Here is a 17,260-nt window from a genome sequence, read left to right on the forward strand (position 1 = left end):
CTTTACAACCACAGTGTTTGCTTAATGACTGCTGCAGAAAAAGTTGGAAAAACAGGTCAGTCATGCGACTGATCCATTTACAATTATCTTGACTTATGACCGTGATGGGAAGGCTCCATTACCACTATAAGTTGAGGACTACCTGACCACAGCAGTTCTTCCTATTTCTTCCAAAACAGCAACCAGCAACTCTGTGAGGTAAATTGGACTGGGGGAGGGGGACGGGCCCAAATTACCTGAGAGCAGAAAACAAAGGTACAGAAAAGTTTTTTCTTGCTTGAAATATATGCGGTTTGTGAAAACAGTGTTAAAATATCTCATAATTCCTCACTGCCTTTCTCTATGTTTTTTCCTCATAGGCTTAACTTTTGGGAATGTCTAGCTGTTGAAAGATATTCTCCTCTGCATCTGATTTTTCTTATGGTAAATTCTGGCAAAAGAGCAGGTTGAGAAGGACCAACCAAATCTGTGCCAAGGACATGGAACCAATAATCTCAGCCAAGATAATTGTTCTATATACGGTATATAACCAGATACCTCTGTTCAATAAACAGAATGAAAAAAGATACTGTGTTCTTTTATCAAAAGGAGCATTGTCAAGATGCCTTCAAATGATTTTTTTAAAGAAGATTACATTTTTCTAGTTTGGCAAAATAAAGATAAAGATCAAAAACTAGCAATTACTTTGTTCTAAACGGTTAGGGATATTTCTATTCAGCGTTGATTGTCACTATTGACAACTGCACAGCTATTTCCCCAAAATTCTGTATGTTTCAAGGTTCCAAAGAGGCTTGTCTGCTACAAGAACAAACATTCAGAGGTTCTTTGTTCTTCCCAAACGACAGTCTATGCACCGGCTCCTTGGCATTTCAACATCATGATTTTGATATGAAGAATATAGGGATGTGCAAAATGTGCTGGGCCAAACTATTCCACGCACAGAATAGCAGTGCTCACATGACCCTGTGCCTAAACTCAAACCCAGCAGAACAAACTAAGTTGGATTTGCTCCATGCACAGAATGAAATGGGGCTATTTGTCATAGGCAGAATAAGTGGAGGAAGTGAAGAAAATCCAAGTTTAGTAGCTTTCATCATTTTGGATTTCGTAACTGGCCCAAAACAGTTTGTCAGAACCTCTTCAATACAGTGCTTCCTTTTGGAATTGGAAAGAAAATACAGTGATAGAAAAATTCAAAATCTACTTTAAATTTATTCATTAAAAGTTTCATAGAATTTCATATAATTTTTATTTTAAATTGTTTTTGCTAGATTTAGCTAGATCTTGCTACTATTCCTTCAGGAATGCAGGGTAACATGCATAATGCCCCTTTCCTCCCATTTTCCCCCAAAACAGCATCCCCAAAATCACTTAATAAACTTCAATGGATGATGACGGACTTGAACACGGGTTTTTCTGATGTCTGTCCAATACCCCAACCACAAATGGCCCTTATTTTTCTTCTAGGATTTTGAGATACTACAATTATATATTACTTTTTTAAAAATAGCATATTTGAGGAAGTAATAACCCATTGGAGGGGTAAAGTACATACATGCTGTTTATCTCAACACATCTGAATGAAATCTTAAGCTTCCTTTTCAACAAGATATCCTTAGATGATTTTGTCAGAACCACAAAGACTTCCAATTTACAAAAAAAAAAAACCAGCCATGATGATCACAGCAATCTTCCATCTTCATTTCTTCAGAGTACATCTGGACTCTTGAAATTGTTAGGAAATGTCAAAGGTAAAAGGTAAAGGAGTCCCTGTGGATTTTACTAGTTGTTGCTGACTACAGGGTGGTGATGCTCATCTTTGTTTCAAGGCTATTGACCCAGCGCTGTTTGAAGATATTTCTGTGGCCATGTGGTCAGCATGACATCACAGAGTGGACAATGAAAGGGTGATTTCACTATGGATAAATAGATGAACGTAAACGTACGAAAGTTTGACGATCCAATCGTCCTTGACCCTACTCCTACCCTCGAGTGGGATAATATACCGTGAGTCCGGAGTTTGGACCCAACGGCCTAAAAGTCGACTCTTCGAGTCGTAGAATTGGCGACTCGGTGACGCGGTGGAATCCTTTAGTCAAGGCCCACACATAACCCTTGAACAACTAGGGATTTCCAAAAAAAATTCATCAAGTATGCGCCACTGATACTCAGCAGCATTTTCCCCCCCCCTGCAATTTATTTTACCTAAAAGGTAATATAAAGTAAGTATGTTAAGCTTCCACTAGGGCGGGGGTCCCCAACCCCTGGTCCGTGGACCAGTACTGGGCTGCGGCATGCCAGCAACCGGTCCACACAAACAAGCAAAGCTCCATCTGCGGGATGCAGGCAGCACACAAAATCATGCACCCTCCAGTCCGCAGAAAAACCTCTCTCCATGGAATCGGTCCTTGGTGCCCAAAAGGTTTGAGACCTCTGCACTAGGGTTAACATACCTACTTTGTCTTTAACCCAACCAAATGCCAAAAAGCTCAACCATACTATTAACTGTAAATTCACTGTTGCATCTTTACAGGTTTTAGAAATCCAAACTTTGTACTATCCAGCCACAAAAACATTGCCAAGAAGGACAAGAAGAGGGAATCATTTTGAATTATCCTTCAAGGACTGAAAACAAATGGATCAATTGATGCACTAGCTCATTTTTTTAATCAGACTGAAACAGATTTAATTTATCTAATGCCTCCTGGAATGCAAAAGTCAACAACCCTCAGAATTTCAGCCAGGATTTTAACTATCAAGAGTGTACCATGCTGGGAAAGACTTTTCAAGAAATCCTACTCTTTAGGCTTTCTTTTTGAATAATCTGTTGATTTTTCTTCTGCATAAATCTGTTATTATAACAGATTAATATAAAGATTTTTTAAAAAATAGAAAGTAAAGAAACTCAAACAGATAGAAAAAAGATTAGGAAAACATTCCTCATGTTCAGTTATGAGATCACAATTATAGTTCAGTAAAAGATAAACTGAAATATATTAGAAAAACCTTAACAATTTCTACAACTCACATGAATTTTTTAAAATTTTAAAAAGCTTGTATATTACAGAGAAGGCAAGTGAAAAGTTTATACAAATACATTCTCTCTCCACTTTCATCACTGTTGAGATCGTTTGTAGACGTTTATAAAAGTCATAAACCAAAAATTTTTATTAGACCCCGTCATAAAATTTACTTTTCCAAAATTAAGTGATCATACTTCTAAAATGATTTATGACGTTGATATATAAAAAATTTTTTTCAATACATATTTTGTTAGGTATTTGATAAGTTGTAAAATCGGGAACTTAAAGGCAATAGATATCCCTCTCCATCACCATTATGTTTCTTTCTACAGATTGCAGGCCATTATTCAGAATTTAAAGTTTACTGATTTCCTGAATGATACTACAACATCCATCCCTTTTTTCCTAGGGACTCAAAACAAAAATTCATATAAGTTATTGTATTGCAGTAATATTTGTTCACAAGTCTATCAGAGTCATAATATGACTCCATGAAGACAAGATAATAAACAGATGCAATAAGTAAATTTTTGAAAACAGCTATTGAAAGAGCAGTAGCGAACTCTTGCTAGCAAGCAGTCCTGCTATCACTGAAAATTATTTTCATGGAACTAAGAAACTTGAGAAATATTGTAGAATATTTCCACAATAACTATCTTTATCAATTTTATAGCAGTAAAAATGGCAAAAAAGAGAACATTCCAAGATTCAGAATAATTTACTTCTGCCTTTTCATCCTCCATTTTTCAGTGTTGTCTTTTAAACTTTAACCTCATTACAGATCTCTCCTTATACATCTAACAAATATTTCTATGATACAATTTCCAATTTTCCTCCTTAACTTCATTTGCTTTCATCCCACAAAAATAGGTTTCAAAGGATCAATTGAACAAAAACTTCTAGGGACCAGAGGATATCTGAACCAAAAGGTGAAATCAATCCACTACTTTAGTGCTATTTTTCAATATGCTCCTTTATTAATATTAATATTACAAGTAGTCTTTGATTTATGACTAGCAACAGTTCAAACTTACGATGGACTTCCCTGGGGGCATTTATGACCTGGTTCTAAAGTTCTGACACTGCCCCCTCTGCAGTTATGTGACTGTATGTTGAGTACCCAGCCCACTGTTATGACGGTTTGAAGTGGTCACATGATCATTTTTATGTTTTTTTCTAAACACCAACATTTACTTCCAGTTTTTTTTATAAAAGTTCACTTAACGACTGTAATGTTCCCATAACAACCATAGTAGCTGCTTTAAGTCCACATTTGCTTAACAACCGCTGCCAAAGAGGTTGTAAAACTGGGCTGGTCATGTGAATGTCCCAATTTATGACCTTCACAATTTATAGCTGTGATGGGCAGGTTCCATTACGGTCATAAGTTGAGGACTACCTATAATGATTTTTCCCCCACTTTCCTGATTCTCAAAATAGTATGCAGAATTGCTGAAATCAGCATAAGACAAATTGTTTCAGTATTTGATTATTCTTAACAAAACATAAAAATAGGAAAAATAGCTATGTAAGATATGTATTACTGAAAATCAACAAATTCTACTTCAAAAAGTGGATAAGTGTTTACAAACATTCTTTAATCAGTAATAAACCAGAAAGTAACCGATTCAAGTCTCCAAAGATACAGGATCATACAGGAAACCACAACAGTGAAGGCATATTTTGGTCAATATGTCCTCAAAAGATGGCAGAATGAAAAAAGTTATGACTTCTTTCTTCTGCTTGTAACAAATTGGAATCAATATACTGTCCAAAGAATGAGCCTAAAAATTCTGAAGCTGTGTCTTATATATTGCATTATTAGTACTGATTATATTTTTATACTGTTCTCCTTCCAATACCATACATGTGTTTGTCTCCTCCCAATTCGATGCTACTTTTTCTATTTTCTATTTATATTTATAAAATGATTTTATATTAACAGGTGCCTATATATTGTATTCTCTGTTGTTAATTCACTACATTGCAAGTTTCATGCTTTCCCTATTCTATGTACAAGGCCTACAAATAAACACTTTGTAAAAGTAACATGGTCACAGATTTAATATATTTTGAAGGAAATGTCTGCCACTGCAACAAATTCACTTTGTTTCGTGAGTTAAATCTCAGAGAAGAAGGTCATTAAAGAGCAAATGGCTCAGCTTAGCAAACATGAACTGTCAGGTTTGCAGTTTGAAGATTGATGATGCCACCTAATAAGATTCTGTGCACACAATTCTTTAAAAATGTACAGTTGCAGTTGAACCCTGCAAAAATATATTTCTGACATCTTAATCTCTAAACACAGTATTGTATAATTTATTGTATTGGTGAATAATATTCAACTGAATAAGAAAGTAAGAGTATATACATTCAGAATCACTAATATGGATTAATAGTCATCAAATGAAAAACATCTAATTTTTAATATATTGGGCAATATTGAAGACGCTTATGCCTGGCTCAGCTCCTTTTAAACCATGTGTCAGTAGGAATCATATAACACTGTGCTTTTAAGATTTACAGAGACAAACAACTTCATCCTGTTACAAGAGCTAAAAAACCAGATGGGACTGTCTTGACTCACCTCATTAAGCACTAGGCACATTGAGTTACAGCAAAGTATTGGTACAGATTGAGCAATAAAATAAAAGGAATATATGTATTCAGAAACCTGACTAGCACAGTGAGAAAGCAGAAAGGAAGAAAGAAGAATAAAAAACACAAACACCTAAATTAGACAGCTTCATTTATGACACAGTAATGTAGGACATTAACTAATTAGGGTAACAAAATAAAATAATATAAGCTACCAAAATGATAATTCTAATAGGAATATGCACAGACCACAGAAATTTAGTTTGGGACCCAATTAGATAGTTTGCACAGTTGCCAACTTGAGTGGTCTGTGGGCAGAAAAACAGGATATAAATTGGAATAATAAATGCCCAATTTCAACTTGGATAGTTATTACCCACTTTAACCAACATTCAAGCCTCCCCTTAATGCGAATGCAAAAATCATGAACAGTTGAAATTTCAAAAAATAGAATAATATTTTAAGATACAATAAATACGTCTGAGGCAATGAAAACCATCAAACTGACAGAAACAAATGCAGGATTTTTGGAATCAAGCTTCTATGGGTTCTGCTTTTTATTTTAGAAAAATGTCTGCACTGTTGCTTAGTTTGGGAAATAATTAGATGAAATGTCCAAGAATAGCTATCTCACTTGTGGAGATAAACCCTACTATGTTTTATACAAATTCTGAGATAAAGCTAGTATTTGAAAGGCCAAAAAGATTTAATTAAACCATTTTCTCTTCCACAAATGCTGTTTAACAGAATACTTCAATGAAAATTGCACAAATTGGTTCATTTGGATAAGAAATCTGTAAATTACAAAACAATAGGAGCAGAGATGTTGGGATTCTTTTTAAGACAATTACATTATATTTGTTGGGAGACCAATGGTTTAAGAAAGCATTTTGATTTGAGCATGGTTCTTAACAACATAATACAGTGTTCATCTTAGCAATTATGATTTGGTGAAAATCTTCTAGTGGTTTTCTATAGCCATTTGAAAGGACTTCACCAAGTCTCTATGATTTGGAATGCACCTGAAAAAATATTGCCAGTGATGAGAAGGTCAACCTGTCAATCAACTGGCTCCATTTCTCTATGAAAATTTGGAAACAATATTGTAGTTTTTGCAAACAGTTTTTGCAGTGAGCCAACCCTTTGAAGCTCTCATCAATTTCTCAGTCCAGTTTGGGGCATTTGATGTACCATTAGATTTTCCAAATTCAGTCCAAATTTCCTCCATTTTGAAGTTTTAGCATAACTCTTCATATACTGTTTTCTGCATTGATATGAGTGACAGAATAATCAAAGAAGATTCCAATTTGTAGCAAATTTCTGTAACTTGAAAGGTCTGAAGTTCTGTCACTCTATGTTTCCCTAAAAGGAAAGAAATGAATGACTTCTGATCTTTAAAAAAAACCAAAGCAAACTTTACTGAACATATTGTATTCCAGATGCTAGGGCAGGGAGATCAGCAAAGAAAGGGAAGGTGTTAAAAAGCATAGGAAGAAAGGTACAATGTGATATATTCCAAGTGCAATTCAACTTGTTCCAAGAACTTTCAATATATAACATATATTATAAATATAAATAGGAATCTCAGAGGGTCTTACATTCGTTAGAATATGGTGCATTTTGTTTTTTGATCCATTCATAAAAAACCAAAAAGTTGAACAGAGGCAAAATGAAAACTGTGCCCTTGATGAGGGATCTGTCTCGTTCTTTATGAACATAAAGGATGTGCCTTTGCAATAAATTTCTGACTCATTAAAAGTGTGAAATGCAATAATGCCAAACAAGACACATCATTAAAACTGACAAACCATAAATCTCACGCCTATTATATCTCATGTGCTCTGAATTATTGTGAGATGAAGTTGAGTGTTTATTAATAGCACACACCAAACTTTACAACAAAAATGTTTCCCTAGAAATACGCCGATTGGCATATTTAGATGTTGGACTAAAATCTTTAGACCAATTGTTAGGTCATTTCTTATATACTGAGAGAACACCGTGAAAGGTTCCATATAGAGCATGGGTGTCAAACTTGCTGTGTCGCGTGACGTGTCGCGACGTAGCGTGACTTTTTTCGCATTGCTGGAGCTGGGTGGGTGCAGCCTCCACATGATGCAACCGGCCCACAGGCCAGCAGTTTGACACCCCTGATATAGAGGGTTTAACAGAAGTCAAAACCAGGTTTTCAGTTTTAAATCAAATTGTGTTATCTGGGTTATATTAATGCTAATATTCTACGATCCAAAAGCAAATAACAAAACCATAGTAACCAACTACTACTAATATCACCTTAGAATGTTAGTAAAGAAGGCATTAATACTGTTACAGGCTCCAGTTCTGGAGAAAGTCTATCTTCAAAACTTCCTTTCCAGTAGTAAAATTAAACACATAAATATGAGGTTAATAACCCTCATTTCCTATGAGTTTTTATGGGCGTGAATCAGAGCAAAGTACATAGAAACCTGGAGTAAACCAATATTCTAATGACATGATTGTTCAAATCTTGGAATCGGGGGAATTGTGTACTCTTTTATTAGATGGATTAATTGTAAAGTAACCTACAAACTGGGAAATCAGTAAAAGTACACAGAACCAAATTAGAGGTTTTCATACTGCTAGACTTAATATTAGCTATAGCAGATCCTTATTTTCATAATTCCTATTCTGACATAGAGTCCTGGAAGAAAATGTAGGAGTGTCATACTGTTTGGATTAAATTAAAAGGCAATCAGGAATTCAGCAGTGCTTCTGGAGAGCAAGAGAGTCACAACCAGAAATTAACATGTAAGAATTGAAACAAGAATAAAATAAATGATGGAGATGGTAGGGGGAGTGGGGTAGGGAGAAAAACAGAGTTGCCATTTGTCCCTTTGAAATAAGTCTTAGGTGAATTTTAATTCAGAACAAGTTTAATTTTAATTCAGAAAAACAGAATAACAGAGTTGGAAGGGACCTTGGAGGTCATCTAGTCCAACCCCCTGCTCAGGCAGGAGACCCTTTACCATTTCTGACAAGCGGCTGGCTGTCCAGTCTCAATTCAATCAACAACACAAAAAGTACAAGCAGTGTACTTTATAGGCTCTGAGATTTTTTTAATGGGAGATGGTAGGTTAGGCATATATTTTGCTATTATAATCAATGGCAACATAGGAACTATCCACAAACTATCCATGCCTTTGTAGCTGGGGCTAACTAAAAGACAGTCAAGTTTGACTCAGCAACTTCATGAACAGGTTTCCTTGTCAACAAGATTTAAGTGGTTTGCTATTGCCTTATTCCAAAGTGTTTTCTTCAACTTCCTAGTTTAGCCTACAGCCTTCAGATGCAACTATTAATCTCTCATGAAAGTTCTAATCAGATCTGGCCCTATTTAGCTGCTTAAGATCAGTTAAGGTTGGTTAGATGCTGCTGCTAGGCAGCCACGAATTAAATAGAGGGTTTATCACAGCACAATAAACACCGAACCCATTTAAATCTTTTCTATGTTTACTAATGATATGGTTCACAGAATTAAAAAAGCGAGTGCAATTGGTTATAGCACTAGTCTTCTAAATGTGAACAGCCTCCTGAAATTAGGAACAATTACCTGAGCATATTCTGGTAAATTTTTAATAGATTTAACACTTTATGGTTCTCTTTCAAGAATGATAAATGACTGCAACATAAAGTAATATATCAGAATTTTTTTTTTTAACTTAACCTGACAGGATGGTTTTTCTGTCCCACAAAGAACTGCTGCCTTTGTTTCACAGTGATAGTTGATTTCATAAACAAGGAGAAAACTTTCAGTCACCGATTAAATAGTAGTCATTAGACAAATAACTTGAACAATATTCATTTTAGACAATTTTAAACAAGATCATTTAAAGACATTGGATTACTTTGAGGCATTTCAGATTTTGTGGGATCTATTTTCCTGGATTCTAAAATCCAAGAATTAGTTGCAGAATAATAATTCTGATTGGTGATTTTCACCCAAGCATTCTTCAGTGCAACAGGTTCATTCAGACCACAGGAAGAGGGAACTATTGTTAGTGTGGCTCCTGTTCAGGATTCAAGTACCCTCACTGAGCGATTAAAAAAAAGCACTCCAAATATATCAGATCCTACCCAGTGGTGGGATTCAGCTGGTTCACACCACTTTGGCAGAACGGGTAGCTAATTTTTTGTTGCCCAGGCCCAGAATGGACTTCCGGAAGCAGCATCGATACAGAGAACTGATTGTTCACATATTTGAATCCCACCACTGATCCTATCTGTGGTTCACCCATACTACTATGCAGATTACTCAATTAAATAGATTATTCTTTGAAAATGTATCTTGGCTGGTTTCCAATTCCATTCATTCCTCCCTTTTGCAATATTTGCGTATTACAAAATCAGATTTTCACAAATAATGAAGTCAGAAAGCTAGATTAAAAAAGTTTAGCTACTCTGCGTGTCCACACAAAGAAGATGAACTCAATTACAGTAATTTTAGCCCCACCACAAACTAAACTATCAAAAATGATTTTAAACATGCATTAAGGAATATAACCTACTATTGTATTCGTAGGTCAAACCATAGGATAGCTTTATTATTTCTAAATTGACCCCAAAGTTGTTAGTCATTATACTTTCCAGACAGGTTACGAGGCTATAATTCCTAGTGGGGAAAAAAAGGCAAAATAAACTAAATAATGGTGACTAATCTTTATTTTAAGATTAAACAAATTTTGGTCTAAGCATTTATGCAATCTTGGCTAGTGTAATGAGCATTAGGGGTTCATATGGATCTTGCTCAGTTACAGAATCTGTATAAGGATGGACTCAGCCCTGGAACAATTTGATGCAACAAGCAGAGAGTACATCTAAGCACATGCAGAGTTTCTTTCTCTCGGTAATCAGCGATATCAGCCAATCTTCCAGATCAGGACATGTGACTACTAGTCAACTCTGACCCAGGGGCAGTTGGCTTGTAAGAAATGATGCAACAGAAGTGAATTATCTCTAGATTTCAAAAGGCAGCCCCCTCCCTTGCAATAAATAACTGTGACCTATTGTGATCTTCCAGCTGATGGCAACTTAAGTGACTCAAGTCTTTCTCTAAGGCAAATTTAAATGCAGTGCATGGGGAAGGGGGAAAAATGAATTTGGCACTGCTCTCTCTCTTCAAAGGTAATGTTAAGTATGCAAATTAATCTGCAAGTGTTCATTTTTGGGTAAGAAAAATGAAATCAATGCATTAGCTGCTTTTAATATTTCATGATCTCCCTCCCCGGGCTTGCCAATGGCCTCTTATTTTTATTTTATTTTATTTTATTTTTTAAGTCACAAATGTTTTCCTTAAGCATCCGCTGAGAGGAGTTCCAACTCAGCATGTAGATCTTAGGCAGGAGGCGAGGGGAGCTTTGATCCGCTGCAGCGCATCGCCGAGGAACTTCAGTGACATAACATTCAGACGCACACCAGATTACACGTGGACTTCACTTCCCAAGACTAACAGCGTTCAAAACTCTGTGGAAAAACACTCAGCCTCGATACCAGCCCGAAGACAAGTATTAACCCCAGTTCCTAATTTTAACATCCGAGCTTCTCTCTCTCCCCCTCTCTTTTTGCTTTCTCCCGGAAGAGAGAAGTGGCTCGCTAGCCAAAACAAACCACTTCGCGTTTTTGGGGTTACCTCCTCAGGAGCCATGGAAAGCCGCGGTTCTTCTGCTGCAGGACCCAAGGGGCTGGCGGGCAAAGCTGGCAATTGGGGTCGGCGGCAGGTCCCGGAGCTGGCCAGGAAAAGCAGGTCGCGCTCTCCCGCCCGCTTCACCCCACCGTGCGAAGGCAGAAGGCTGCGGTGCCGTCTGCCCCAGATAAATGCCTTACCAGCAGCCACCTCATGATTCATTCATCAGTCCCAGGGACCAGAACCAGGGAAAGCCAAGCGGACGGGGGCTTGGAGGAACGCCAGCCGGGCCCCCCGCTGCAACAACTCCCGCGCGCAGAGTTCATTAATGGATGCATGACTTCGCGCGCAATCCCCCGCCTCGGCGCGCGGCGGGAGGACGGAGCGGAGCGGAGCAGAGTCGGCGCCCGGGCTGCCCGGCTCGAGCTAGCGGGAGCGTCCGTCTATGCCAGAGGGCGACTCGCCGCTCCTCTCTCCTTTGCCCCCGCAGGGCTGGGCTGCCAAAGGGGGAGGAGCTTGGGGAGCAGGTGACTTCCTCGACAGCCCGCGCTCGAGCTGAAAGGCGGGCAGGTAGGCGCCGGCTCCTACCCTCCTCGCCCAGTTTCGGGAAGCGTCCCCGGACAACGCCGGGGGGGGGCGGGCGGAGGGAAGGGAGGAGGTGGAAGAGAGGAAGAGGAGGGGGATGGCGGCGCAGCCTCTTGCACGCGAGCGGCGGGGTCCAAGCTTCACCCCAAACGGGGACGCGGGAGGGGAAAAAAAAAGAAAGGGTGGTTCCAATCCCCGAGCTGCGTCTGCAAAGACGTCCTGGCCGGCGGGGAAGAGCTGACGAGTTGCAAGGGGAGCGTAGGAGCTGGGAAAGCGCCGCGCCGGGAGAAAAGGGTGGAAAAACTCAAGGGGGAACTAGTTCTTACGTGCAGCCTTTTTTGAAAACACTAGACTAACTCGCATCGTGGCGCTAGCGTCAGAAGTCGGACCCGATCTGTGTTCCTGTAGACTAGAGGGGTTGGCTCCCGGGTGGTGACAGGCTAAAAATCAGGGAACCTTTCGAGGTGGTGCGGCTGCCTAATCAACCCTTGCAATGTGCGGGGTCTTACATAGCCTTCTGTTTTTTGCAATTTAACTCGGAAAGAAATGCTACTCCGTTCAGCGGCAAGCGAATATTCAAGCCCGACGCAATAGTCGCGATCAAGCCGTATCGTTGCTATTCCAACCAAAGCAGCGTTGGAAAATCAGTACACCAGAGTTACTGCACATCCAAAAGAAGATTATTTTTTTATTGAGATCCCACTTTCTTGTTCCGAGAACAAGCTGGTAGGTGGATAAAAGTTAAGCCTCCTTTCAGTCCTGCTAAGCTGTCAGTGGCCTCATGACACACAAGCAGTAGTTTTCTTGGCCACGATATATTCTAGGATTTTCTTCTTCTTCAGCCTATAGCTCAGGTCTGATTCTGCTTAACTCCCCCCCCCTCCCATCAGACAAGATCTCAAAGGGGACTGTCATCCAGCTAGGCTGTTAAGCAATGATAGACGAAAACGGGAAGGAGAGGTTTACTGGACAGTTGTTGGCGTTCTTTGTAGGTAGGGAATTAGGTAGGTAATGAACACTTGTGATACTGCCAAGTTCAGGTGGCAAATTTGTTTCTTCCAGGTAGGTGGAATTAGGACCTTTCCCTGACCTTAAGCTGGGCTTCAGAAGTATAGGCAAAGAACAAAGGGCCCCGCTACTTTCAGAAATGGCCCTAAAACTGAGTGTATGAGAGGGGAAAAAAGGAACACTCACTTGGTATTTCTACCATTTGTCCTAAGAATTTCAGAAGGCCATTTGTTGCATCTCATCCATATTTTGTTTATCTGAGAAAGAAGGTGCGGTTACCTTTCAGTCCAGCCATGATCCCTTGGGGAAACTGAATATGCCTTTTTTTATTTTAGTCTTCTGTAAACTCTTAGCTTTCGGATGTGGCATTAAAAGGGTAATCTCTTGGTCTTCAAAACCCCTTTGATAGTTAAATCAGCATTCTCTACAAGACAACAACCTCTCTGAATACACAAGTGCTAGGCTAAACATATGAGAGAGAGGGTACAAATACTACAGTACTGCAAAGTGGGTGAAACCATGTGCCATTTTTTGAAGGGGTGAGTTTGGGTAATGGATTTTGGAGGAGTTTCCTTGGTATTACGTTGTAATGCTTAAGCTTTTTAAAAATTTGTTTCCACCTCAGAACAGTGAGAAATAATGCCTTCAGTTGCAACAGTGTACAGAAACAGATTGTGGATGCCGGCAGCTCTAGCATTCCTTCTTCCCTTTCCTCCAGCTACATATTGGAAGACACCAGATCATAACAATGTGAGACCAGCTGAAAAACACGGACTGTTTGTCAATGACATACCTTCTTTCTAATTCAAAGCTAAACACTAGTCCCAGTCATACATTCTAAGCCAGGGGTGTCATGCCGAAACCGTGCCCACCCCATTGCTGGCAATGGAAAAAAAGTTGTGATACGTCGCGACACGTCACGTGATGTTGCGAGTTTGACAGCTCTGTTCTAAGCTACATTTGTTGTGATATCATAATGGAGACAGGAAAGGGCCTTAGCAGACTCTTAAGGATTCCTGGATCCATTGGCTTTGATACTGTCAAGATAGTGCCATGTTAGCCACAGAGAAGACTACTATACACTATGTCATCTTGGCCCTACCTGGATTCAGTATGAGAATCCTCTATTCTCCTGTACTTGGTCAACTTCTTTATTCCTATGCTCTTCTAATAAACTCCAGTGAATGCAAGGACAGTACAATACTCGTACATCTCTTGGGATAGTATTTTCAGTTATGGGACAGTGACAACCTTTTTTTTATAATTAGCTTATAATGACACGTAAGGATTGGTTATTAATAAACTTGAATTTTATTTGAAGGGGGTAAGAAAGGGAATGCCTCTAGTGTTGAAGCAAGCCTATGATTTAAGAAATTTAAGTGAGAGCCGTAGAATAAAACATTCATAAACATCTTACCCGCTTCAAAATACAACAAAACATTTTTCACCCAAATCTTTAGAGATGATTAAAAATGCATGAGATTAGAATGATCTCATAGAAAATGTATTTATGTGGATTTACTGATCCTCTGGTGACATGTTCATGTTCTGGTGTAAGCTTTTAGTAATCGTATATGAGACCATAAGATTTCATTTACTTTAGGGAAGAGGTACATGCAGACATGAAGTTAGATTATGCAAGAACAGATTGCTAGTCTCCTGTCTAAACATACATTTCTCTGAGAAGTAAACTCTATGTAGAATAGTAATTTCACCATCTTTCATGGCCAGGTTATCTGCACTTAATGGGACTTAAGACATTAAAATAGAGGTCCCCAACCTTTTGAGCACCAGAGACCGGTTCCGTGGAGAGAGGTTTTTCTGTGAACCGGAGGGGGCGTGGTTTCATATGCTGCCTGCATCACAAGGGTGGGGCTTTGCTTGTTTGCGTGAACCAGTTTCTAGCATGCCGCGGCCCGATACTGGTCCATGGACCAGGGATTGGGGACCCCTGCATTAAAAAGTAAAAAGCCCCTGTTTATGCAAATTTGGATTTTTTTAAAGAAAAAAACCCAGCTTTATCTCAGCATAAAAGTGCATTTCTTTGGTAACCTCTTTTATTATAAAGAATCTTATCTCTATTCATTTAGATGAGAACAAATCAAAATTAAAACAAATTTTAAGTTTCCCCTTTTGGGGAACTTGAGGTTTTTGCCTATTAGATCACATTCAAAAGTTATTTATACAGCTATGGAAAAACGGTCTAAAAAAGGAGACACAGAACCAGGAAAATAACTTCAGGAAATTTGCCATATGCTGCTTGAATGAACTGAAATAAAGTGGTAGATTTTTCCCATGTCTGTTCAGAAATAAATAACAGTTCAGTTTATTGGGAACTTCCTTTCAAAAAGTGGACTTAGAACTTCTGTTTTTCAAATGATGGAAATAAGATATTTGGATAAATAAAAGTTTCCTAGTTGATAATTACAGATTAAGAATGTTTTGCTGGCAGGCTTTTGATTTAATACCTTATAAGGAATGTCATCCATCACTTATGAACAAATTAGATGAAAGCCATCTCCTCCAACTACAAATTTCACCACGAAAGAAATTTCCTATCAGAACAATGGCAGGATGCCACCAATTACATTTAGTTATTATCAGCAAAGAGGTCATTGGCAAAAATTACTTTCTCCACAATGGCATGATATTGGATAAAATATAGGTAGCCCAAGGGTTGCTTCTTCATCCATCACTACCCTAACAGATGAGACATAGCTGGCAAAGAAAATTGTGATTTTTTCCACTTACCCCTCCCACCCGATCCTCTGTAGCCTTACTTCGGCCACAAATGTTATGTATAATTGGACTCCAGTTGCTTGCCCCAGAATGTGATTTGTTCTGGTAAGCATGGATAATGGTGACCAATTACTCTGTATCACTCCATTTTTATATGGGCTTGAGTTGTTCTTATTTTCTGACACACACACACACACACACCCAGTAAATAATTGTATTTCTGCCTGGTTTTGAGGATGCACTGTTGAAATGTTGTTAATGAGAGTTACAAAGATTGCCACTTTGGGGGATTCAGCACCTTTTCCATGATCTAGAAGTTTAATCTATTCTAATCTATTTACTGTTCTATTCCTCCTAGGCTGCATTAACAGAGGGATAGAATTAAGATCATGTGAAATGTTAATACCACTTTATAATGCTTTGATAAAACTACACTTGGAATATTGCATCCAGTTTTGGTCACCCCGATGTAAAAAAGAAGTTGAGACTCTATAAGAGCAACAAAGATGATTAGAGGACTGAAGGCTAAAACATATAAAGAATGGAATTGGGTATGTCTAGTTTAATGAAAAGAAGGACTAGGGGTGACATAATAGCAGTGTTCCAATATCTAAGGCGCTGCCACAAAGAAGAGGGGGATCAACCTATTCTCTTCTCATCCAAGGGCAGGACAAGACACAATGGATGAAAACTAATCAAGGAGGGAAGCAACTTAGAAATAAGGAGAAATGTCCTGACAGAATAATTAATCAGTGGAACAACTTGCCTCCAGAAGTTGTGGGTACTGGAAGTTTTTAAGAAGAGACTGGACAATTATTTGTCTGAAATGGAATAGGGTTTCCTGCCTGAGCAGGGGGTTGGACTAGAAGACCTCTAAGGTCCCTTCCAAATCTGTTATTCTATTCTGTTATTCTGTTAATCTCTGAGATGAACTGGATGTCTTTTGTCTCCAGTGCATATGCTTATAAAATGCTCTGCAGACGCTGATCTGTCATTTCATTTACTATTATTTTGAGTCTCTATGGCAGTCAGTGGGACATTAAATTAAAAATAAATGCTAATAACCTGAGGAAGAAAGCTCTATAGATCTTACTTGCAATATTCCCACAAAGCCAAGTGTTACAAGCTTTACCTTGCTAGGAGACCTAACCCATAATAATTGTCTGCAAGATTCCACAGACTAGTCTCTGATAAACTGTGAAATGCTCTGGCCTCAGAACTGATTTGTAGTTTTAATAACTTGTCACTGTAGTTCAAATTAGCAGGATCAGCCCGGTAGATGCTGGTATTGCTTTGCACCACTGTCTTGAATCTGTGATCCAGCTGTGAATATTACAGTTCTTCCTGCCTTGGGATTTCTGCCTTGACCATAACCATCTGTAAGAAAAAAACGGACAAATCTCAGGTGACGCCAAATGCATTTCTGACAAACCAGATTTTTTGTGACTTTAGCTATGCTAATCAAATGCAATTTTTTAAAATGGCACTCGACCTTTATCATATCACAGAACTTAAATACATAATTTTAATGACTGCCTATTATGTGAGTATAAAGCACACTCCTTTTATAAGAGGCACAAAAGCAAAATGAAGTGAGATATACAGGAACAACTGCTCTCAGAGGATTTTTAACCTGTTATTTTTTTTA

The 17,260-nt window shown here is 38.5% G+C and overlaps 1 protein-coding gene across 1 annotated transcript in view; it reads right to left on the minus strand.

The window, feature by feature from the left end:
- Positions 1-11,736, minus strand: part of HS3ST1 (heparan sulfate-glucosamine 3-sulfotransferase 1) — an 83,095-nt gene extending 71,359 nt beyond the window's left edge. Inside the window, exon 1 of the mRNA XM_015819890.1 lies at positions 11,287-11,736. The gene's annotated coding sequence lies outside the window, so the exon portion shown is untranslated. The remainder of the gene's footprint in view (positions 1-11,286) is intronic.
- Positions 11,737-17,260: the final 5,524 nt, after the last annotated feature.

Source organism: Protobothrops mucrosquamatus, unplaced genomic scaffold (assembly GCF_001527695.2).
Source record: "Protobothrops mucrosquamatus isolate PMUCROS unplaced genomic scaffold, P.Mucros_1.0 scaffold1012, whole genome shotgun sequence".
Taxonomy (NCBI): Eukaryota; Metazoa; Chordata; class Lepidosauria; order Squamata; family Viperidae; genus Protobothrops; species Protobothrops mucrosquamatus.